The sequence below is a fragment of the Portunus trituberculatus genome, chromosome 37 (assembly GCF_017591435.1).
Source record: "Portunus trituberculatus isolate SZX2019 chromosome 37, ASM1759143v1, whole genome shotgun sequence".
NCBI lineage: Eukaryota > Metazoa > Arthropoda > Malacostraca > Decapoda > Portunidae > Portunus > Portunus trituberculatus.
The window spans coordinates 21,682,328-21,707,163 of record NC_059291.1 but is presented as its reverse complement, the minus strand read 5'-3'; the positions used below and the strand labels follow the sequence as shown (position 1 = coordinate 21,707,163).

At 38.4% G+C, this 24,836-nt stretch overlaps 1 protein-coding gene across 7 annotated transcripts in view; it reads left to right on the top strand.

The window, feature by feature from the left end:
- LOC123514392 overlaps positions 1-24,836 on the top strand; it is an 87,058-nt gene that overhangs the window by 28,911 nt on the left and 33,311 nt on the right. The gene's annotated exons all lie outside the window — the stretch shown is intronic.

Here is a 24,836-nt window from a genome sequence, read left to right as displayed (position 1 = left end):
TTTTTTTATTAATTTTTCAAATCTCTATTGCAGCATGCCCTTAAGAATAATTAGGAAGTTACAAGTTACATGGTTAGAGACTTTTCTAGAGATGTTTAAATTTGTTAGATTTACTTTCATGATAATTATGATAATGTGCCCTTTGCGCAGAGACTGGGGAATAATTATTAAGAGTAATACAGTAAAGCCTGCTTATGTCGGACCAATTAAGGGAATAGGAATCTGAGTTATCTGAAAATCGGAGTTACACAAGGTTTTTTTTGTTTATATATTGTATATCTGTTAACACTAACAGTTGAAATGGTCTGTTTAATGCATTATGTAAATATATACGGTGGAGACTCAATACTTGAACTTAATTTGTTCCAAATGGCTGTACAAGTATAAAACGTTTGATTATTGATACCTATAAATCAGGTAATTCGTTCTACTCTTAGCAAAACCTCAAGTATATATAAATTTCAATGTAATTTTTTTTTTTTTTTTTTTTTTTTTTGCAATTTTGATTTTTACATACTGTAAGTGAAGGCTGGTGATGGATAACTTAGAATAGGAGGAGAAGGGTGGGGAGGAGGAGGAGGGAGGTAACTGGAGGATGAATCAGCATCCATGAAAATGTCTGTAATTTTTCTGCTGGTGTGCTTTCCTGTGAATTCACTAACACTTGCATTCTCACCTGAATCCTTATTTTCATCACTAATAAGCCTCTTTGGTAACATCATAAAAGTTTCTAAATGAAAAATTACCAACAGAATGCAGAAAAATGTTATATTTCTCAAGACTGCAGCAGGACTAGGGATGTACACCAGCATCTGGTATATCAGTATTACGGTAATGCTGTAGTACTGGTATTACCAGTAATGTGGTATTAGAATGGTACAGTGGCGGCTGCAAGAAGGGAGATGACAGAGCTTTGTATAATACCAAATCTGCGACCGTTTGATTCCCAGATGTTTTCACCACTAATAATCCTTCGGTGTTAATGTAAGTTTATAAATGAAAAACTACAGATAGAATGCAGGAGAATGTTATTCTGATTACCGCGGCAGCACAAGTCACAACTAGCAGAGGGAGAAGGCGGAGCCTTTGTTTACAACCACATGTGTAGATGTTCGACTATCAGGTATTTTTTCGAGTATAAAATTAAACTTTTGTGTTCAAGTATTGAAAAGTTTGAGTACAGGCAAACCCCGCTAAACGAAGGTTCACACAACAAAATTTCGCTACAATGAAGGTTTAATTTTACTACCATCTGCTCGTTTAACGAACACCAAACTTGCTTTAACGAAGTTTTATCCAGGTAATTTTTTCCAAGTTTGAAAGCCCCGTCGTATCACACAAGCCGACAGGCTTTTGAATACACCAGCGCCTCTCGTGGACAACACATGCTCCACTCACTCCCCCTGTTCAAAACAATAACAGCATCAGCAGCAGCTCGTCTTCCCTCGCTCAACTTACCACCAAAATGCCCTGCAATGTCGCCTAGCATTGCTAAGAAGACCAGGAAGTCTCTTACTCTTGAAGTGAAGCTGGATATTATTCACAGACATGAGAGAGGCGAGAAAACTAATAGCATTGCTCACCACCATCTTGACTCCATCTACTGTCTCTACTATTTTCAAGTCAGCAGACTCTATTAAGAAGGCTGATGAGACCGTATCTTCCTTGCAAGCTAAAAGAACCACCTGAACTTGTGACTCTACAATGGATAAAATGGAAAGCCTTGTGGAAATGTGGTATATGAGTTTTGTATGTGATACAATGATGCGTCCTTTGTTTACATTCCACAGGTTGCCGTTTAGTGTCTTTCCCGTTTCACTCTCCCTTCCTTCATAAATTTAAGATCATCAACATTATAAAGCTACGTACATACATACATTAGTGTACATTATAATGACTTAAATTAAACTGCCTAAATGTTTAACTTTTTAATTTTTACTTTCATTAAACCTTTCACTGTACTATGATGCACTGTCGCTTTGTTTACTCTCAATGGAAGTTCAAGTCAGGGGTTAAACTTCTTATAATCGATTCGCTTAACAGGTTTTGCTTAACGAAGGGTTTTTTAGGAACGTAATCCCTTCGTTAAGCGGTTGTTGCCTGTATTTAGACGTTCGATTATTGAGTCTCCACTGTATTACATAAATGGTGCACACACACACACACACACACACACACACACCACATAGTGTAGTGGTTAGCATGCTCAGCTCACAACTGAGAGGATCTGGGTTCAAGTCCTGGGAAGCGGTGAGGAAAATTTGCAAGCCTCTTAAAGTGTGGCCCCTGTTCACCTAGCAGTAAATAGGTATGGGATGTAACTCAAGGGGTTGTGGCCTCACTTTCCCGGTGTATGGAGTGTGTTGTGGTCTCAGTCCTACCCGAAGATCGGTCTATGAGCTCTGAGCTCGCTCCGTAATGGGGAAGGCTGGCTGGATGACCAGCAGGCGACCGAGGTTAATTATACACACACACACACAGACACACACTGCTGCTAACTGTTATTATTTTGAACTAGGGGAGTGAGTGGTGCGCGTTTTCTCCACGAGAGGCGCTGGTGTATTCAAAAGCCTGTCGGCTTGCGTGTTACGGTGGGGCTTTCAAACTTGGAAAAAATTACCTGGATAAAATTTCTTTAAAGCAAGTTTGGTGTTCATTAAACGAGCAGATGGTAGTAAAACGAAACCTTCGTTGCAGTGAAATATCGTTGTGTGAACCTTCGTTAAGCAGGGGTTGCCTGTATAAACTTGGAGAAGAGAAGATTAAAAAGATGGAAAGCAAAAAGGACCTGGAAGTTCTCATAACAAAGGAAATGTCCCACAATAAACATATAAATAAAATTGTTGGTGAGACCTACAACTTACTGAGAAATATTAGAATTGCATTCTCATATATTGATGAAGATATAGTGAAAAAGTTATTGGTATCCTTGATCAGACCACGACTGGAGTATGCAGCAGTACTGTGGTCACCTAACACGAGGAAGAATATCAGGAAAATTGAAAGGCCACCAAATGGCCCCAACCTTGTTGGCTCTTTTTATATTTATTTATTTTTTATACTATGTAGGCTTTTCACAGGAATTTATGGGCTAAAGGGGATACTTTTTGGGTACCCCCTATCTCAAAGCCCACCCGCTAGGAAACCGTTGCCCCGAGTGAGGAAGCCCAACCTACACTTGGACCGTGGACAGGATTCGAACCCGTGCGCTTGGAGACCCCTCAGACCCCAAAGCACGCATGGTTCCACTGTACCACGGTGGCTTCTTACGTAGGAAAAGAAACTGGAGAGACTGGAATTACCAACACTGGAGCAGAGAAGAGCAAGAAGCGATCTGTTGACCATCTACAAAATAATTAATAATATGGAGCTTCCTGATAGGATCGACCTGCTGAAGAGGGACAGAAGGGACACAAGCGGACATGGATTAAAACTCAGAAAAGACAACTACAGAAGAGACTTAAAAAAAAACAGCTTCCCCCATGGAGTAATAAATATATGGAATGGACTGGACAGAAAGGTGATGTGTGCAAAGTCTATACATGCCTTTAAGAGAAAATTAGACACTGTGAGATACAGAGACAGGATAGCACGAGCATAGGCTCCGCTCTCATAAAATACAACTAGGTAAATACAACTAGATAAATACACAACACTCCCAGGACACCGTGCATATCTGAGCAGCTTGGAGAGAAAAGCTACAACAAGAGCTGGAGACTGGCCTAGACGTATGTACAGTGTGGGAGGGGGCCATAGGTTCTCCGGTCTCCATATCAAATAAGTTTTGGATCATATACGTATATGGAAAGAAGGACGAGAGAGAGATGGAACAGAGAAGTGTTGCCAGACATATGATGTAATAAAAACATACACTATCATGTGAAAACCAATGGTACATTGACACTCCTGTTCAACTAAGGAAACTAACTGAGGATATTATGGACAAGGATTTTTCTGGATTCAGGGATGAAAGAGGTATGAGGAGGTTGGCCAACATAGAAAGAGAGTTCAGGTACATGAAGGAAATGATGTCAAGTCTAATGGACAGACAGGACAGACTGACAATGGAAAACACAAAACTGAAATTGAAATTGGTAGAATGTGAGAAGGTCAGTGCAATCAGTCAGGGATTAAAAGAAGAGATACAAGAAATAAAGAAACAAAATGACGTAGTAAAAGACACATGTGAAGACTATGAAAACTCCTTAAGGAGCTTACAGGTTAAAGTGCAGGATGGGATTATGGACAGGGTAGAAGGTGGATTGGGTGAAAACAAGCTGAAGCAACTACGAAATGAATGAAAGCAGGAACAGGGAGAGGAAAAAGTTAAATGTTTGGAGGTTGTAAAGAAACAAATTCAGGAAAACCTGAAAGTTGCTGTAATTGAAGTAATTAAAGAGAAAGAAGACCTGTTGTGAAATACAGTGAATAAGACTAAAAAAGCTTCATGATATTTAGGATGAAGGAAAAGAAAAATCCAGATAAATTCACAAGAGAACATGGAGAGAGAATTGGCCAAATCTGTTATCAAACAAGTTCAAGACAGCACACATGAACTAGACCAGGAGGTAGAGGAAGTGATCAGGCTAGGAAGATACAGTGAAGGGGGTAGGAGACCAATAAAAGTGAGAATGAGATCCCAAGTGGTGGTAGAGGAAATTATGGTTAGGAAAGGGAAGCTGGCCGATGAAACTGAACACAAGGATATATGGATAAAAATAGATATGAACCTAGAGGAGAGGGAAAAGGAGAAAGTGCTAAGAAGTGAAGCTAAGGAAATAAAAACAAAAAAAGGACAGAGATTGAGAAGAAGAATTTTTACTGGAGGGTTTTGGATATGAGACTAAAGAAGTGGTACCTAAGGAAGAAAGAGGAGGTCGTTGAGGAGGCAAGAAATTGAGAGTGACTTTTTACTAATAAAGATGGATTGTTATCAAGCATGTTGAAGGTTGGGATTATTTGAAAGAGAAAAAGCTGGATGTAATGTGCATCTTTGAAACAAAACTAAGAGAGGAGATTCTTGTTAATTTTAAAGAGGAGGGATATGATAGTTGGAGGAGAGACAGGAAGGATAAAGGGGGAGGAGGAGTACTAATAATGGTTCATGATAATATATGTGTGGAGGATGTGCAATATGGAGAGGACAAAGTGGAAGTAATGGAAGTAACAATCAAAATAGAGGAATTGAAGAAGAGAAAAATTATAGTTACATATATGCCACCTAAGAATGATATATGGGGAACTGAAGAATATAAAGATATGCAAAGAGAGGTAATTAAGTGCCTAGATAACATGATGAGAAGAGATATAGAAGTACTTTTAGTTGGAGACTTTAACTGCAAAGAAGTGAACTGGAGAGAGATGGAAATAATGGCTAATGCTGGGCAGTGGAGCGAGGAAGTGTTACAGTTGACTATGGTTAATACAATGGACCAGTGGGTGGAGGAGTCAACAAGGTACAGGGGGGAAGAAGAACCATCGTTGCTTGACCTTGTTTTCACAAAGAAACCAGAACCCCCTCCAATCATACAATACCTTAGTCCAGTGGGAAGTAGTAGTCATGTGACATTAGAAATGCAAATTCAGGAGGAAGATGGGATAAGTTACAGAGATTGCTATAAAGGGGAGAGATTAAATTATGCAAGATTTGATTTAAATAAATTAAGGATCTATTTTGCTGATATTGTGTGGAGAAACATTATGCACAGAAAAACAGTACAAGGGAAATATGACATTCTTACAGAAATATAATGAAGCAGTTAAAAAATTTGTATCTGTTTATGGAGTTGAGAAAAAGTACATGCTTGGTACAATGCTAGATGCATACAAGGTAAAAAGGCAAAAGATAAAGTGTGGAAGAAACTCATAAAACAGAGAAATGACTACAACAGATGTCAGTACAAGGATGCCAGAAATGAATATATTAGAGTAAAGACAGAGGAAGAAAAAAACTTTGAGAAAGATGTGGTGAATAAAAGGAAAGACAAAGCCAAACTTTTCTACAAGTTTATAAATGGCAAAACAAAGAACAAGAAAACAATTGAAAAAATAACTAAAGAATGAAAGACATACCAAACAGAGAAGGAAATGTATGAAATAATGAATGAGAGCTTCAAAACGGTGTTCACTGCTGAAGAAGTTTTCACAGTACCTAATAGGACATTGCATTGCTAAGGATTACTGGAGATTGCAATGCACAAAGAGGATATTAGATGATTATTGGATAAGTTGGACATCAGAAAAGCAATGGGGCCAGATGGTGTATCAGGCTGGGTGTTAAAAGAGCAACTACTGGATCCAATTTAGGAAATAATTACAAGTTCAATAAATGAAGGGAAAGTTCCACTAGAATAGAAGAGAGCCAATGGAATTCTGATATTTTAAGGAGGAAAGGCAACTTAACCACCAAACTACAGACCAGTGTCACTTACAATTGTTATGGGAAAGTTGTGTGAAATAATTATCAAAGAAAAATGGGTTAAATTTCTGGAAGAGGAGCAAGTCATATCGAACAGATAATTTGGGTTCAGAACAGGGAGATCATGTATATCAAACTTATTAAGCTTCTACTCGAGAGTTATTGCAGGACTGGAAAACAGTAGTGACAGGATACCTGGATATTAAAAAGGCTTTTGAAAGTCCCTCATAGAAGACTACTTTGAAAAATAAGAGAACATAGGAGGACTGCGAGGAACTTTGCTAGAATGTACAAGAGATTATTTGAAGGATAGGGAAATAAGAACTGTGATCAGAGATACAAGTAACTAGCGGAGTGCCACAAGGGTCAGTGTTAGCCCCCATTAAGTTTCAGATTTATGTAAATGACATTCCCATTGGGGTGAACAGTAATATAAATTTATTTGCTGATGATGCAAGGCTACTAGAGTTATCAAAACCAGAGAGGACTGTCTTCTGTTGTAAGAAGATATAAACAAGATCTATGAATGGAGGAGGAAGTGGAAATTGGAGTTTAATGCCAAGAAAAGCCACATAATGGAACTAGGAAAGAGTAAAAGAAGACTGGTATGGAACTATTTGATGGGAAAGGAACAAATAATGAAGACTAAAGAGGAAAAAGATCTGGGAGTGATCATACAGGAAAATCTGAGCCCCGAAAAACACATAAGGAAGATATTTGGATTATTTTATAAAATGCTGACTGATATAAGAGTGGCATTTCAATACATGGACAAAGATATGATGAAAAAAAATCATCGCAAGCATGATACATCCAAGGCTGGAATATGCAGCAGTGGTATGATCTCCGAGTTTAAAAAGGACCACGATCGTTGCTTTGAGGGAAATGCCTCCTGTCCACGATTGTGGTCCCATATTTGACGAGTCACAGAATTAAACCACGCGCCTCCTGGCTGCTGCTAGTTGCCAGATGACATTCTCCCATCCTCCCTTGACTCATGGGATGTGCCATCAGTTGCGTGGTAAGAAAAATATAGTCACAATGGCAGTAGAGTATCAGATGCCCCTTTTTTTCACAATTATTATTATTTTACGATGTCGCTAGTGGCTATTTGTGCATTTATTTACAGAAATAACAAGAGTAATAATCAGATCTTGTTAGAGAGCATATATGCCAGATATTATTTGTTTATTGGTAGTATATTGCGTATTTCGTATATTACCATATATGGGCATGCGTATCCTCGCTCATGATAGTATGTACATCAAGAAAACACTCTGAAAACTTATTCTATATTATTTGTGCGGGCATAATGTATGCACAGGTGTGAAAAACAATTACCCTAGCACATTCTGGAGCAGTTCTGAGCAACTGCAGTTCAAATCAGGCAGAAAATTCTGTGTAATTTTGTGAAAACACCTGCACAAGTTGCGGCGGAAAATAACCACCTGCTATGATAGCAATACTCAACAGCGCACAACATACCACCAGAAAGCCAACTTCCTATCATTATTGCACCACTTTCCAGAGTGAGTAAAGACCTAAATATTTTACAGTAGATGCGTAACACTCTATTATGCATGAGAATATTGATTCTTTTCAATTTTGCAAACCTCGAGTTTTCGGTCGAATTTGCGTCACACAGACATGACCCAAAAACCTATTTGCGCCCTGAAAGCGTTGAAGGACCTAACATATGAAGAATGACTGAAGAAAAGGGGACTGCCAACCTTACAAGATAGAAGAGAATATGGGGACCTAATAACAATGTACAAGATAGTTAAGGGCATTGAAAAGATAGACAAAGAAGACCTGGTGCTGTTAGCAGAAGATGGAAGGACAAGAGGACATGAAGAAAAGATCAGGATGAGGCAGTGTGTGAAGGATAGTGGAAAATGCAGTTTTCCACACAGAACGGTGGAAAAGTGGAATGCATTGGATGAGGAAGTTGTTACAGCACATAAGTGCATAACTTTAAGGAAAAATTAGATAAATGGAGACATGGAGACAGGACATTATGAGCCCCACTCAATCCCTGTACAATACAACTATGTAAATATACACACACACATACATGTACAGGCAAACCCCGCTTAATGAAGGGGTTACGTTCCTAAAAAAACCTTCGTTAAGTGAATCTTCGTTAAGCGAACCAATTATAGCAAGTTTAACTCCTGACTTGAGCTTCCATTGAGAGTAAACAAAGCAAGAGTGCATCATAGTACAGTGAAAGGTTTAATGAAAGTAAAAATTATGAAGTTAAACATTTAAACAGTTTAGTTTAAGGAGTATGGCTCTCATGTCTGGGGGGGATCCACACACACAGCTTTACTAAACAAGGTGGAATCTAAAGCTTTTCGTCTTATCAACTCTTCTCCTCTAACTGACTGTCTTGATTCTTTAAGTCACCGCCGCAATGTTGCATCTTTATCTGTCTTCTACCGCTGTTTTCATGCTGTCTGCTCTTCTGAACTTGCTAACTGCATGCCTTCCCCCTCCTGCGGCCTCGCTGCACAAGACTCTCTACTTCTTCTCATCCCTATTCTGTCCATCTTCCTAATGCAAGAGTTAACCAGTATCTTCACTCCTTCATTCCCTACACTGGTAAACTCTGGAACTCTCTACCTGTGTCTGTATTTCCACCTGCCTATGACTTAAACTCTTTCAAAAGAGGAGTGTCAAGACACCTCTTACGTTAACTGGACCCTCCTTTTAGATTTTTTTTGTTTTTTCTCTTTCTACTTTCTTCTTAACAGGGCCTGGCAACCAGCGGGATTTTTTTTTTCCAACACTTTGTTTGCCCTTGGCCAGTGCCCTTGTAATGTAAAAAAAAAAAAAAAAAAAAAAGTTTAAGACTAAGTCATAATGTACACTAATGTATGTATGTAACTTTATAATCTTGATGATCTTAAATTTATGAAGGGAAGGAGAGTGGAGTGGGAAATACACTAGCTGGCAACCTGTGGAATGTAAACAAAGGGCACATCATTGTACCACATACAAAACTTATGTACCACATTTCCACAAGGCTTTCCATTTTATCCATTGCAGAGTTACGAGTTCAGGTGGTTCTTTTAGCTTGCAAGGAAGATATGATCTCACCAGCCTTCTTAATAGAGTCTGCTGACTTGAAAATGGTAGACAGTAGATGGAGTCAAGCCATGCTAGGAAGCAATGCTATTAATTTTCTCGCCTCTCTCATGTCTGTGAATAATATCCAGCTTCACTTCGAGAGTAAGAGACTTCCTGGTCTACTTAGCAATGCTAGGCGACATTGCAGGGCGTTTTGGTGGTATGTAGAGCGAGGCTGTTATTGTTTTGAATTAGGTGCACATTTTGTCCACGAGAGGCGCTGGTGTATTCAAAAGCCTGTCAACTTGCATGATATGGCGGTGCTTTCAAACTTGGAAAAAATTACTTGGATAAAATTTTGGTAAAGCAAGTTTGGTGTTCGTTAAATGAGCAGATGGTAGTAAAAGGAAATGTTCGTTGAAGCGAAATTTCGTTGTGAACCTTCGTTAAGCAGGGGTTGCCTGTACATACACAAACATGCAACATGGACACAACCTTGTCTCGAGAAGTCTGGATAGAATTACAAAGGCAATAATAAGGGTTATAGAGCAAATGAAATCTGAGGAAGATGCTGCCACATACTTCCTAAATTAATGTGTAAACAATGATCGTGTCACTGGCACTGTCACAGCACATGCACCCTTTCTATGTTTTGAATGGCTGGGGCATCTCTTCAAAAGACTTGGATGATGTAAAAGATATAAGTGATGTTTTAGCTAGAGACCTGTTCCAAAACAGGGTCACCTCCTTTTTTCACCCTCCTGCTGTCTGGGACTTGCCATATTTGATGACTCATAAGACACATGGGCTCCTAAGATGCACCCAGTTTTGGGAGACATTGAAATGATTTGAGATCTTATGTAGTTTGCCAAAGTGAGGTTTCTTCTATGGTATTTGATCACTTCCTCCTTCATAAAATGTACATATGTACATCTCACACTCATTTGCCCTATGCTAGTAAAATTGCAAATTTGGGTAATTGTATGGCCTCCTTTCTGTAGACCAATCATCTGAGCAATTGTCTCACTCATTAAATCCTTAGATGTAAATCCAGAGCCCTGTCATAGAACAGGACAGTGCAGAAAACCTCACTATACTACTGCTAGAGGCTGACTGAGAGTTGACTTTGTGTTTAGCCTTGAGTGGGATGGATTCGACGTCATCATAGAATGGTTGCAGATTTTTGTCCAATTTTACTTCACCTTCATAAACACCATTCTTTTTTGCCATAAATATGCTACCATATACCCACGTGGTTGCATATTTTTGTCCAGTACTGTATGTAAGGGAAGACAATAGATTATCTACAGTACTAATTCACTTTTATTAAAACAATAAGATGGTGATGAAATTATAAGTAATAAAGGGAAAGTATACATCACATTCATCAATTGTATTGAAGACCAAATGCAGAGTTTACTGTATATAACTATAGACTGCAGATAATCTACAGTACTAGTTCATTTTTATTGAAGTGATAAAAGCTGATGAAATTGTAAGTAATAAGGAGAAAGTATACATCAAATTTATCAGTTGTATTCAAGGTCGAATGCAGTAACCTATAGCCTTAAAAAATTGTGCTACAGTCGTCTGGCCATCTTGTTTAGCAATGTATTTATTAAAGAGCTGTTCTTGATGTTGTGTGGATTGTTTGACTAATATTTTGGGTGGTTGACCACATTCTTGTTTAAGGAGGACAAGGGATACTAAAGCATAGTCTTTCCTCAATGCTTCAATCAGAATCCACTATTTGTGGCCAACTAAGTTTGAGAAGGCGTGATTCCAGCTCTCACATGTTTGTGTGGTCCCCTCCTGTTACGGTTATGTTGTGCACATTCCAAGTTTATGGAGGAAAAAGAGGTGGACAGTGATAGGGTCACATTGATAGAACATTATTTTGTGATGGTTGTACATGACTAATACTTCCAGATATGTACCAATGCCAGCACTTGACTTCTCGCCAAACCTGGCTATATGATTTTTCAGTAGCAACAATTGGCAGATCCATACCAGATGAAGGCTTCAGGTTTCCTTTGATTGGCTAAACCCCATAAAAAACTAAACCTTTAGGCTCCACTCACTTGACCCTCCCCACCTAGTTATTGCCCTGTCCCTCCTTGTGACCTCAGAGCTTCATCACCTCATCTCTCTAACCACCACTGTCATGTGTGTGTGTGTATTTACCTAGTTGTAGTTTTACAGGGCCTGGGCTTTATACTCGTGTGGCCCCGTCTCCATATCTACACTTATCCAATCTTACTTTAAAAGTATGCACACTCGTTGCAGACACTACTTCTTCATTTTAACTGTTTCACGTCTCAATACATCTCTGCGGGAAACTATTTTTTTTAATATCTCTCAGACATTTTCCTTTTCTCAGCTTTTTACTATGCGATCTTGTGCTTCGGATGTCATATTCTTCTCTCAGGATCAGTTTCTCATTATCCACTTGGTCCATTCCGTTGATCAATTTATAAACTTGTATCAGGTCTCCTCTCTCCCTTCTTTGTTCCAGGGTTGGTAGATCCATAGCCTTTAGTCTCTCCTCATATGTCATCCCTTCAAATTCTGGAACCATTCTTGTAGCTATTTTTTGTAGCCTCCAATTTCCTTATGCATTTCTTTTTATGAGGGGTCCACACTACTCCTGCATATTCCAATCTGGGTCTTATTATAGTACTTATCAATTTCTTCATCATTTCTTTGTCCATGTAGTGAAATGCTACTCCAATATTCCTTAGCAAATTATATGTTTCTCTAAAAATTCTATCAATATGGCTTACTGGTTGATTGTTTTCTTCCATCGTCACTCCTAAGTCCTTTTCCTTTTTAACTTTCTCCAGTTCTACTCCATCTCCCATCTTATAGATTCCCACAGGTTGTCTTTCACTCTTTCCCATTTCCATGACATGGCTTTTGTTCACATTGAATTCCATTTCCCACTTTGTACTCCATTCCCAGATCTTATTTAGGTCTTCTTGCAGTATTTCACAATCCTGTTTTTGCTTTATAACTCTGCACAGTTTCGTATCATCTGCAAACAGATTTATGTAGCTGTTCACTCCTTCTGGCATGTTGTTAATATAAATGAGGAAAAGTATTGGTGCCAATACTGACCCCTGTGGCACTCCACTTTCTACTGCTCTCCATTTGGACTTCATATCTTTAACTACTGCCCTTATTTCTCTCCCCCTCAGATAATTTTCTATCCATCTCAATGTGCTTCCTTTTAAGCCACCCTTCTCCTCTAACTTCCTTAGTAATCTTGCATGTGACACTTTGTCAAACGCCTTTTTAAATCCAAATAAATACAGTCAACCCATCCTCTCTCTCTTGTACTCTATCAACTATTCTAGAATAGAAACTCAATAAATTAGTTACACACGACCGTCTTTTTCTAAAACCAAATTGGCTATTTGATATTAATTTGTTGTCTTCAAGGAATTTAATCCATTGTTTCTTTATTATTCTTTCACACATCTTGCATATTACACTAGTTAGTGATACCGGTCTGTAATTTAAAGGTTCTTCCTTCCTTCCGCTCTTATATATGGGAACCACCTCAGCTCTTTTCCATTCTACTGGTACTGTTCCATTTTCTATTGAGCATTTTATGATGTTGTATATAGGACTTGCTAGTTCTTCCCTACATTCTTTCAGTATTCTGCCTGAAACTTCATCTGGTCCCATTGCCTTCTCTTCATCCAGTTCCTTCATTAACTCTTTTATTTCAAGCTTGGTTACTTTAATCTCTTTCATATAGATTGTCTCTCTATTACTCTGTGGCTTTTCAAATTTGGATTCCTTAGGTAAGACCTCCTGGAATTTTTTATTTAATAGTTCTGCCATGCTTTTTGGGTCTTCCACCATCCCGTTCTCTCCTTTTAACCTTTCTATTGTTTCTTTTTGCCTAATTTTTCCATTTATGAATCTATAGAACAATTTTGGTTGCTCTTTACATTTTTCGACAATGTCTTTTTCGAAGTTCTTTTCCTCTTCCTTCCTCACCTTAACATATTCATTTCTGGCTGCCTTGAAGTTTTCCTTATTTGCTGGATTTCTATTTCTCCTCCACCTTTTCCATGCTCCATCTCTTTTCTCCTTTGCCCTAGAACACCTTGCATTAAACCAATCTTTCTTTCCTTCTTCTTTAGGTCTATATTTTGGGACATATTCCCTGACTCCTGTTTTGTATATTTCCAAATATAAGTTATACTTCTCTTGCATTGTCTCTGAGTTTTCCATCTCCTCCCAGTCTACGTTTTTAAAATAGTTCTTGAGATTCTCAATATCAGCCTTTCTGTAATTTAATCGGTATCCTTTGTATGAATCGTCTCTATCTTCCTTTCCCTCTTCTATATCCATTTCTAATATTACATGTCCACTCTTTCCCAATGGGCACTTATATCTTATATCATCATTCATTTGTATACCCCTTGTAAAAACTAGGTCCAATCTCGCCGGCTCGTCGTTTCCTCTGAATCTTGTGCATTCCTTTACTCTGTGTGTGTCTGTGTGTGTGTGTGTGTGTGTGTGTGTGTGTGTGTGTGTGTGTGTGTATTTACCTAATTGTATTTACCTAATTGTAACATACGGGAAAGGAGCTATGCTCGTACTGTCCCGTCTCCATATCTACTAATGTCCAGCTTTTTCTTAAAATCATGAATATTCCTTGCTGACCACTTCCACGTCTAAACTATTCCATGCTTCCACCCTTCTATGAGGGAAGCTATATTTTTTCACATCTCTCCTATAAGTGGCCATTTTTAGTTTTTTCCCATGCCCTCTCGACACTCTTTCATTCCACATACACAGATCTTCCCTATCCATTTTTCCATGCCAATCATCACTCTGTATATTGCTATCAGGTCTCCCTTTCTTCTGTTTTCCAGGGTCGGAAGTTGCATTCTGTTCAGTCTGTCTTCATAAGTCAAATCTCTTAAGTCAGGCACCATTTTTGTTGCAGCCCTCTGTACTTTCTCTAGTTTCCTTATGTGTTTCTTTAAGTTCGAGCCCACTGTATTGTTGCATATTCAAGCCTTGGTCTTATCATTGCAGTAATTATTTTCTTCATCATTTCTTCATCTAAATATACGAACGCCACTCTTATGTTCCTCAATAAGTTCAATACTTCTCCAATTATTTTGTTTATATGTCTCTCTGGCGATAGATCATTGGTAATTGTCACCCCAAGGTCTTTTTCTTCATGACTGGTTTTTATGTCTTCATTTCCTATCTTGTACATACTCCTGATTCTTCTTTCACTCTTGCCAAACTCTAATTTCTTGCATTTTGTCGTGTTGAACTCCATTTGCCATGTACAGCTCCATTTCCATATTCTGTCCAAGTCTTCCTGGAGTAGTTCGCAATCTTTGTCACATCTCACTTTTCTTAATAATTTTGCATTGTCTGCAAATAGGCTCACATAACTGGACACCCCATCCACCATGTCATTTATGTAGACCGCAAACATTACTGGTGCCAACACTGATCCCTGTGGGACTCCACTCTCCACCGAGCCCCATTCTGATGGTCTGTCCTTAATTATTGTTCTCATTTCTCTTCCTACCAAAAAGTCTTCCATCCATTTTAGTAAACTGCCATGCACTCCTCCTACCATTTCAACTTTCCAGATCAGTCTCCGGTGTGGTACCTTATCAAAGGCCTTTTTTAAATCCGTGTATGTATGTGTGTGTGTGTGTGTGTGTGTGTGTGTGTGTGTGTGTGTGTGTGTGTGTGTGTTTTACCTAGTTGTAGTTTTACAGGGCCTGGGCTTTATGCTCGTGTGGTCCCGTCTCCATATCTACACTTATCCAATTTTTCTTAAAAGTATGTACACTCTTTGCTGACACCACTTCCTCACTCAAACTGTTCCAAGTCTCAACACATCTTTACAGGAAACTAAATTTTTTAACATCTCTCAGAAATCGTCCCTTCCTTAGTTTCTTACTATGCGATCTTGTGCTTCTAAAGTCATATTCTTCTCTCAGGATCAGTTTCTCATTATCCACTTCATCCATTCCATTAATCAATTTATAAACTTGTATCAGATCCCCTCTCTTCTCTGCTCCAAGGTTGGTAGATCCATAGCCTTTAGTCTCTCCTCATATGTACTTATCAATTTCTTCATCATTTCTTTGTCCATGTAGTGAAATGCTACTCCAATATTCCTTAGCAAATTATATGTTTCTCTAAAAATTCTATCAATATGGCTTACTGGTGTGTGTGTGTGTGTGTGTGTGTGTGTGTGTGTGTGTATTTACCTAGTTGTAGTTTTACAGGGCCTGGGCTTTATGCTCGTATAGCTCCATCTCCATATCTACACTTATCCAATCTTACTTTAAAAGAATGCACACTCGTTGCAGACATATATGCGGGAAACTATATTTTTTTAACATCTCTCAGACATCTTCCCTTTCGCAGCTTTTTACTATGCGATCTTGTGCTTCAAATGTCTTATTCTTCTCTCAGGATCAGTTTCTCATTATCCACTTGGTCCATTCCATTGATTAATTTGTAAACTTGTATCAGATCCCCTCTCTCCCTTCTTTGTTCCAGGGTTGGTAGATCCATAGCCTTTAGTCTATCCTCATATGTCATCCCTTCAAATTGTGGAACCATTCTTGTAGCCATTTTTTGTAGTCTCCAACTTCCTTATGGGTTTCTTTTTATGAGGGGTCCACACTACTCCTGTATATTCCAATCTTGGTCTTATTATAGTACTTATCAATTTCTTCATCATTTCTTTGTCCATGTAGTGAAATGCTACTCAATATTCCTTAACAAATTATGTCTCTCTAAAAATTCTATCAATATGGCTCACCGGTTGATTGTTTTCTTCCATCGTCACTCCTAAATCCTTTTCCTTTTTTACTTTCTCCAGTTCTACTCCATCTCCCATCTTATAGATTCCCACGGGTCATCTTTCACTCTTTCCCATTTCCTTGACATGGCTTTTGTCCACATTGAATTCCATTTTCCACTTTTTACTCTATTCCTAGATCTTATTTAGGTCTTCTTGCAGTATTTCACAATCCTCCTTTTGCTTTATAACTCTGCACAGTTTTGTATCATCTGCAAACAGATTTATGTAGCTGTTCACTCCTTCTGGCATGTCGTTAATATAAATGAGGAAAAGTATTGGTGCCAATACTGATCCCTGCGGAACTCCGCTTTCCACTGCTCTCCACTTGGACTTCATATCTTTAACTACCGTCCTTATTTCTCTCCCCCTCAAATAATTTTCTATCCATCTCAATGTGCTTCTTTTTAAGCCACTCTTCTTCTCTAACTTCCATAGTAATCTTGCACGTGGCACTCTGTCAAATGCCTTTTTAAAATCCAAATAAATACAGTCTCTCTTGTACTCTATCAACTATTCTAGAATAGAAACTCAATAAATTAGCTACACACGACCGTCTTTTTCTAAAATCAAATTGGCTATTTGATATTAATTTGTTGTCTTCAAGGAACTCGATCCATTGTTTCTTTATTATTCTTTCACACATCTTATATATTACACTAGTTAGTGATACCAGTCTGTAATTTAAAGGTTCTTCCTTCCTTCTGCTCTTTTATATGGGAACCACCTCAGCTCTTTTCCATTCTACGAGTACTAGTACTGTTCCATTTTCTATTGAACATTTTATGATATTGTATATAGGACTTGCTAGTTCTTCCCTACATTCTTTCAGTATTCTGCCCGAGACTTCATCCGGTCCCATTGCCTTCTCTTCATCCAGTTCCTTCATTAACTCTTTTATTTCAATCTTGGTTACTTTAACGTCTTTCATATAAACTGTCTCTCTATTACCCTGTGGCCTTTCAAATTTGGATTCCTTAGTAAAGACCTGGAATTTATTATTTAATAGTTCTGCCATACTTTTTGGGTCTCCCACCATCCCGTTCTCTCCTTTTAACCTTTCTATTGTTTCTTTTTGCCTAATTTTTCCATTTGTGAATCTGTACAACAATTTCGGTTGCTCCTTACATTTTTCGACAATATCCTTTTCATAGTTCTTTTCCTCTTCCTTCCTCACCTTAATAAATTCATTTCTCACTGCCTTGAAGTTTTCTTTATTTACTGGATTTCTATTTTTCCTCCACCTTTTCCATGCTCCATCTCTTTTCTCCTTTACCCTAGCACACCTTGCATTAAACCAATCTTTCTCTCCTTCTTCTTTAGGTCTATATGTGTGTGTGTGTGTGTGTGTGTATTTACCTAGTTTTATTTACCTAGTTGTAGTATTACAGGGCCTGGGCTTTATGCTCGTGTGGTCCCGTCTCCATATCTACACTTATTCAATTTTTCTTTAATACTATGTACCCTCTTTGCTGACACCACTTCCTCACTCAAACTGTTCCAAGTTTCAACACATCTTTGCGGGAAACTGAATTTTTTAACATCTCTCAGACATTGTCCCTTCCTTAGTTTCTTACTATGCGATCTTGTGCTTCTAAAGTCATATTCTTCTCTCAGGATCAGTTTCTCATTATCCACTTCATCCATTCCGTTAATCAATTTATAAACTTGTATCAGATCCCCTCTCTCTCTTCTCTGCTTCAAGGTTGGTAGATCCATAGCCTTTAGTCTCTCCTCATATGTCATCCCTTTAAATTCTGGAACCATTCTTGTAGCCATTTTTTGTAGTCTCTCTAATTTTCTTTTGTGTTTTTTTTTATTGGGAGTCCACACAACTCCTGCATATTCCAATGTAGGTCTTATTTTAGTACTTATCAATTTCTTCATAATTTCTTTGTCCATATAGTGAAATGCTACTCCAATATTCCTTAGCAAATTATACGTCTCTCTGAAAATTCTATCAATATGGCTTACCGGTTGATTATTTTCTTCCATTGTCACTCCCAAGTCCTTTTCCTTTTTTACTTTTTCTAGTTCTACTCCATCTCCAATCTTATAGATTCCCACTGGTCGTCGTTCACTTTTTCTCATTTCCATGACATGGCTTTTGTCCACATTGAATTCCATCTCCCATTTTTTGCTCCATTTCGAGATCTTGTTTAAGTCTTCCTGTAGTATTTCACAATCCTCTTTTTGTTTAATGACTTTGCACAGTTTTGTATCGTCCGCAAACAGATTTATGTAGCTGTTCATTTCCTCTGGCATGTCATTTATATATACGAGAAAAAGTATTGGCGCCTGTGGCACTCCGCTGTCTACTGTTCTCCACTTGAACTTCATATCTTTAACTATCGTCCTTATTTCTCTCCCCCTTAAGTAATTCTTCATCCATCTCAATGTGCTTTCTTTTGAGCCACCCTTCTCCTCTAACTTCCATAGTAATGTTTCATGTGGCACTTTATCAAACGCCTTTTTTAGAGTGTGTGTGTGTGTGTGTGTTTTGCTATCTTTTGTTTTTGTTTTTGTTCTTTGTATTCTATTTTTCTTCATTCACATAGCAAATGTAGCACAGGAGTCTCTCTAATCTTCAACCTCCTCCTCCTCCTCCTCCTCCTCTTCCTCTTCCTCTTCCTCTTCCTCTTCCTCTTCCTCTTCCTCTTCCTCCTCCTCCTCCTCCTCCTCCTTTCCTCCTCCTCCTCCACATTATATATACAGTGGAGACTCAATACTTGTACATCTTAATAGTTGAACTTTTCATTACCCGAACGCAAAAGTTTGATTTAATACAGTGGAGACTCAATACTTGAATGTCTAAATACTCAAACTTTTCAATGAATACTTGAATGCAAAAGTTCAATTTAATACTTGAAGAAATATGTTAGTTGAACGTCCACATCCCCCTTCCCCCTTCGCCAGTTGTGACATGCTGCCGCGATCATCAGAATAACATTCTCCTGCATTCTGTCTGTAGTTTTTTTTATTTATAAACTTACATTAACACCAAAGGCTTATTAGTGGTGAAAATATCTGGTAATCAAACGGCCACAAATTTGGTAGCATACAAAACTATGTCATCTCCCTTCTCGCAGCCACCACTGTACCGTTTTGATGCTGTATTACTGGTAATACCGGTATTACTATGATAGTGGTATACTGGTATTACCGTAATACCAGTATACCGGATGGTGGTGCGCATCACTAGTCCTACCACAGTCTTGAGATAAACAACATTCTTCTGCGTTCTGTTGATAGTTTTTCATTTAGAAACTTACGATGACACCAGAGAGGCTTTTTAGTGATGAAAATAAGGAATCTAGTGAGAGTGCAAGTGTTTGTGAGCTACAGCACTCCATTAGTGGATTCGCAGGAATCACATCAGGAGAAAAATTACAAAAGACATTTTCATGCATGGTGACTCGTCCTCCAGTGACCTCCCTCCTCCTCCCCACCCATTCTTCCGTCCTCTTCTACGTTATCCATCACCAGCCTGCACTTACAGTATGTACAAATCAAAATTGTAAAAAAAAAATACATTGAAATTTTTATAAACTTGAGGTTTTGATAAGATTGGAACGAATGACCTGATTTATAGGTATCAACAGTCGAACTTTTTAATACTCGAACAGCCATTTGGAACGAATTAAGTTTGAGTATTGAGTCTCCACTGTACTTGAAAAAATACATGGTAGTCGAAAGTCCACACACATGGTTGTAAACAAAGGGTCCCTGACCTTTCCTTCGCCCCCCTCTACCAGTTGTGCTGTCCTGGTCGTCAGAATAACATTCTTATGCATTTTGTCTGTAGTTTTTCACTTATAAGCTTTTGTAAATACCAAAGGCTTCGTAGTGGAGAAAATATCTGGTAATCGAAAGATTGCACTCATGGTTGTAAACAAAGCTCTGTCCTCTCCCTAGCTGCAGTTGCCATTGTCCTGTTCTGATGCTGGTTTTACCGGCAATACCGGTGAAACAGTATACCATATACTGGTGCGCATCCAATTTTTTTTTTTATGCACATTATGTGCTGTAACAACTTCATTATTCAATGTATTTTTTTATCTTTTCCTTACCTCTAATCCTTCTGCTTATGCTGTTCTTCTTTTGTTGGTTCATGCATCATTGTGATGCCTATTTTGTCTGGGAGTAGGGACTCATTAACTTGTCTGATTGGTTATTGAGATATTGGAAGATACATGAAGTCAGGTCCCCTTTGCCACATGGAATTCCTTTATATTTTATTAGCATTGCAGGGCCTTGTTGTCTTATCAGCAGGATTCTGATTAGTTTTAATCCACTACCATTTAGAATTATGTGACTTTGGATTTCAGACAGTCTTATAGCAATGAAAGTGTTGAACCCATATATTTCTTTCTTAATTTGAGATTGTACGTTTGTAGAGTCAACATTGTGGAACACTGAGTTGAACTCCCAATCAATTTCCCTTTCAATAGTCTCTCACAATCTTACTGCTAGAACTGCACTGCATAATTCCAAACGAGGTATAGTGACTTAATGATTCTTTGTGGCGACTAAGCTGACAGCATTTCTATTTCCTTCCAATTCCCATCTAATATAAGTGCAGGTACCATATGCCAAAGAACTGCCATCAGAAAAAACAACAAGAGTGGGTCTTCCCACTGCATCATCAGGCTTCATGCATTGCTGAATTCTCAAATACTCAACATCAAATAGATCACAGAAAAACAATTTCCATTGCTTGACAATTTCTGGGGGAAGAGGATCATCCCACCCAATTGACTTCCTACCCTTACAATTATCTAGCATTGCTTTTCCACTTATCATTGATCTCATCATTATTTTTCTCCCAAGGGTACTGGCAATATGAAACCAATTGGGTCGTAAATAGAAGAAATCTGGCTCAGTACTATTCTGCGAGTTAATGTTGAGGGAAAGTTGATTTGAAACTCTTATCTCTTCATATCAGGCTAACTTCTTATTTTCCTTATTCTCGTAGAAAAATTTATTTAGATTTTGTAGGAAAATTAATCTCGCTGAGGGTCCCGCTTGAGTCAAGTACCTTTTCTTCATTCTGTTTTATAATATTTACATCCTTATGATCAATGTTACCACTAACAATTCAGTGCTTGATGTTGAATCCGTCTTGTTTTAGAACTTTCTCGGTTTTATTCATATCTTTTGTAGCCTCATCTTCATTGTTACTTGATAGGAGTATGTCATCAACACAGGAATTCCTGGATATTATTTCATTAACTCTAGGAAATTTGGTCTTGTGCATCTCTGCATTCTTCCTCATAGCTATGGTGGTGATGGCTCCTTTGCATCTATCACCATATATAACCAATGTGAGGACATAGTGATCTGGCTTCCTAATAGTATCCATGCCAAGCCACATGAATCTATGTTTGTGTTGTTTGAGCTCTTCTATCTTAGCCGCATGCTACATATGCTACACCCTCCTGTCTGAATCTGAATAATACTCCACATAGGTTATTGACCACATCTGGTCCTTTCGCCCACCAATCAGTGATGCACTGCCCCAGGTACAGGCAACCCCGCTTAATGAACGGGTTACATTCCTAAAAAAACGTTCGTTAAGCGAATTTTCGTTAAGCAAACCAATTATAACAAGTTTAACCCCTGACTTGAACTTCCATTGAGAGTAAACAATGCAAGAGTGCATCACAGTACAGTGAAAGGTTTAATGAAAGTAAAAATCATGAAGTTAAACATTTAGGCAGTTTAATTTAAGTCATTATAATGTACACTAATGTATGTATATAACTTTATAATGTTGATGATCTTAAATTTATGAAGGGAGGGAGAGTGGAGCAGAAAAAACACTAACCGGCAACTTGTGAAATGTAAACAAAGGGTGTATCATTGTACCGCATACAAAACTTATGTACCACATTTCCACAAGACTTTCCATTTTATCCATTGCAGAGTCACAAGTTCAGGTGGTTCTTTTAGCTTGCAAGGAAGATACGGTCTCACCAGCCTTCTTAATAGAGTCTGCTAACTTGAAAATAGTAGAGACAGTAGATGGAGTCAAGCCATGGTGGCAAGCAATGCTATTAGTTTTCTCACCTCTCTCATGTCTGTGAATAATATCCAGCCTGTCGGCTTGCGTGATATAGCGGGGCTTTCCAACTTTCCAACTTTCCAAAAAATTACCTGGATAAAATTTTGTTAAAGCGAGTTTGGTGTTTGTTAAACGAGCAGATGGTAGTAAAAGGAAACATTTGTTGTAGCGAAATTTTGTTGTGTGAACCTTCGTTAAGCGGGGGTTGCATGTATTTGGCTGATGAGTTAAATACTATTTGCAGCATTGTAGATGATGAACTTGGCTTAAGTACTTCATGATAAGGTATATAATGAATCAGATCATCATTCAATTGCATTTCCCCTACACTGATCTTCCTGGCAACATTTCTTTTCTTCATGTTGTCTATTTCATCCTGGTACTTTTGTGCATACTTAGTGCCCAATTTCTTAAGTCTGACTTCAAGGGATTTCATTCTGGCAATTGGTACTTTTACATTGTTTCTTAAATTTTGAGAGTTATTTATCCAAGGATAACTAGATACTCATTCCTTCTCTTTTGCATTATATCTTAATCCTTTCTCAATTACTACTAATTCTTTCTCCTCTTTCATAATGGGAAATCACATATCCATGACTGGCAAGAAGTCAAATGCTGGCATCTGTACAATGCATCAAAGTAATGAATTAGTTTGTGTAAACCTTAGAGTAAAATTTTTCAGTAGTTCCATTACCTCTTCAGTGTAAGCTAAGGGTAAAAATGCTACTCGTAGATCATCCTACATGCCAATGAAGTGTTTAATTTCTTTGTCATTTCTGTATAGTTGGACTAAACCAAGATCTTACATTTTCCTCCATGTGCTTTGGGTTAGATGATAGAAGCAACCCTATGCTCTGACATGGTGACCGAGGATTACTTTAACAGCATTCATAGCAGATGTCTTGAAGTCCGTGACAACAACAGTTGGATCAGGAGTGAATCCCAGTTCCTCACATCTGTTTACTGTTGCCTTAATAACTGTTTCATAACTTCGCTGTTTGTTTAGTAACAGGCCATAAATGGCTGAAACTGCCTTATTACCTAATGGCACACAAATAACATACAGCTGCATGAATATGTTGGGAGCTAAGGAAAAATTTCCATCCATGTTCCACCTATCCGATGAAGCCAAGTGTTGCAGAATATTATCAGTTGCAAATACAAGTACTTTTTTTTTTATTTTTTTATTTTTATTTTTTTTTTTTTCCCCTCATGTTGTGGCCTATAGCGCCTGTAGGTTTACTTGAAGAGCATGGGAAGCGCTGTTCAGCTTCCACTCATTAGTGGCGCAAGCAATTTTATTTACAGTGGTACCTATATAAGGGCCCATATCACCACCCAAGTGCATCTTTGATGTAGCCACTTAGAACCTGGGTGTCATGGTGACATAGGTAACTTTAAACCACTCAACAAATGGCAAAGTATCAAAGTGGTACGTGGTAGAATTCAAATCTGCGCGTGGATGTCTGCCCAATCCCACACTCACCACCTTATCCACTAGGCAACCATCTCCCACCATCATGTATCAGAAAGGGTTGTGGATGCTCACCAACTGTTGTTTACCATTTATCAGAAACGTGGAATTCTCTGAGGGATACCGGATCCTTTGGAAGTGAACCCTGCCTTTGATGCCAGATATTTCATTTCACTGGTTTTTTATTTCATAGATGTACTCTCACAGGCTCAGAAGCTTCTTGAATGACTGTGGCAAGTATACAAGCAGTGCTCTATCTTGATGCTTTTGGTTTTTCACTGATACGGCATTGCAGCTTTTCTGCTTCAGTAGTAGAAAGATCACCATCATGACTATGGGCCATAGTTACACTCACATCTTCCAAAGTCAAACTTGTTGTAATTGCACCCTTGCATGGTCTGTTTCTTCTCTGTGTATATTCCCATTGAATGCATGTCTTGTCATATCTTTCTTAGTGTACGTGTAGCCTTCATAGTAAATCTTGGCTCCTCCTCTACTCATTTTTGGTACTTCCATGTCATGTGGGAGCAGTGCTGCAGCTGTAAGAAATAGCCTGTAATGCAGTATCAAGAACTCAGGGTGGTGACAGTGAGATGTGAAACAAGATACTCTAAACTTAGTCATGAAACTAACAAACTAGTTTCAGTTCTGGAGCAGCAGCTCAACCATCTGAGGCATTAGTTTTTAACCTGGATTTTACCTAACTGCAGGGGTTTGGTGAGTCAGTCTCATGGGTTCGGCAAAGGGAAAGAGAAAAGGAATGTTTACAGGAGAAAATGTCCTGAGGGCAATATGTCCAGGTAGGAATTTATCCAGGGAGGGTATGTTTTCTGGGAGAATGTGTCCAGGGAGGGGATTATATGAGTGGGAAATTGTCCAGCGGGCAGGGGGAGGGGGGAATCTAGCTGGCACCCGAAGATGCTCACTGGTGCATTTACAATATAAC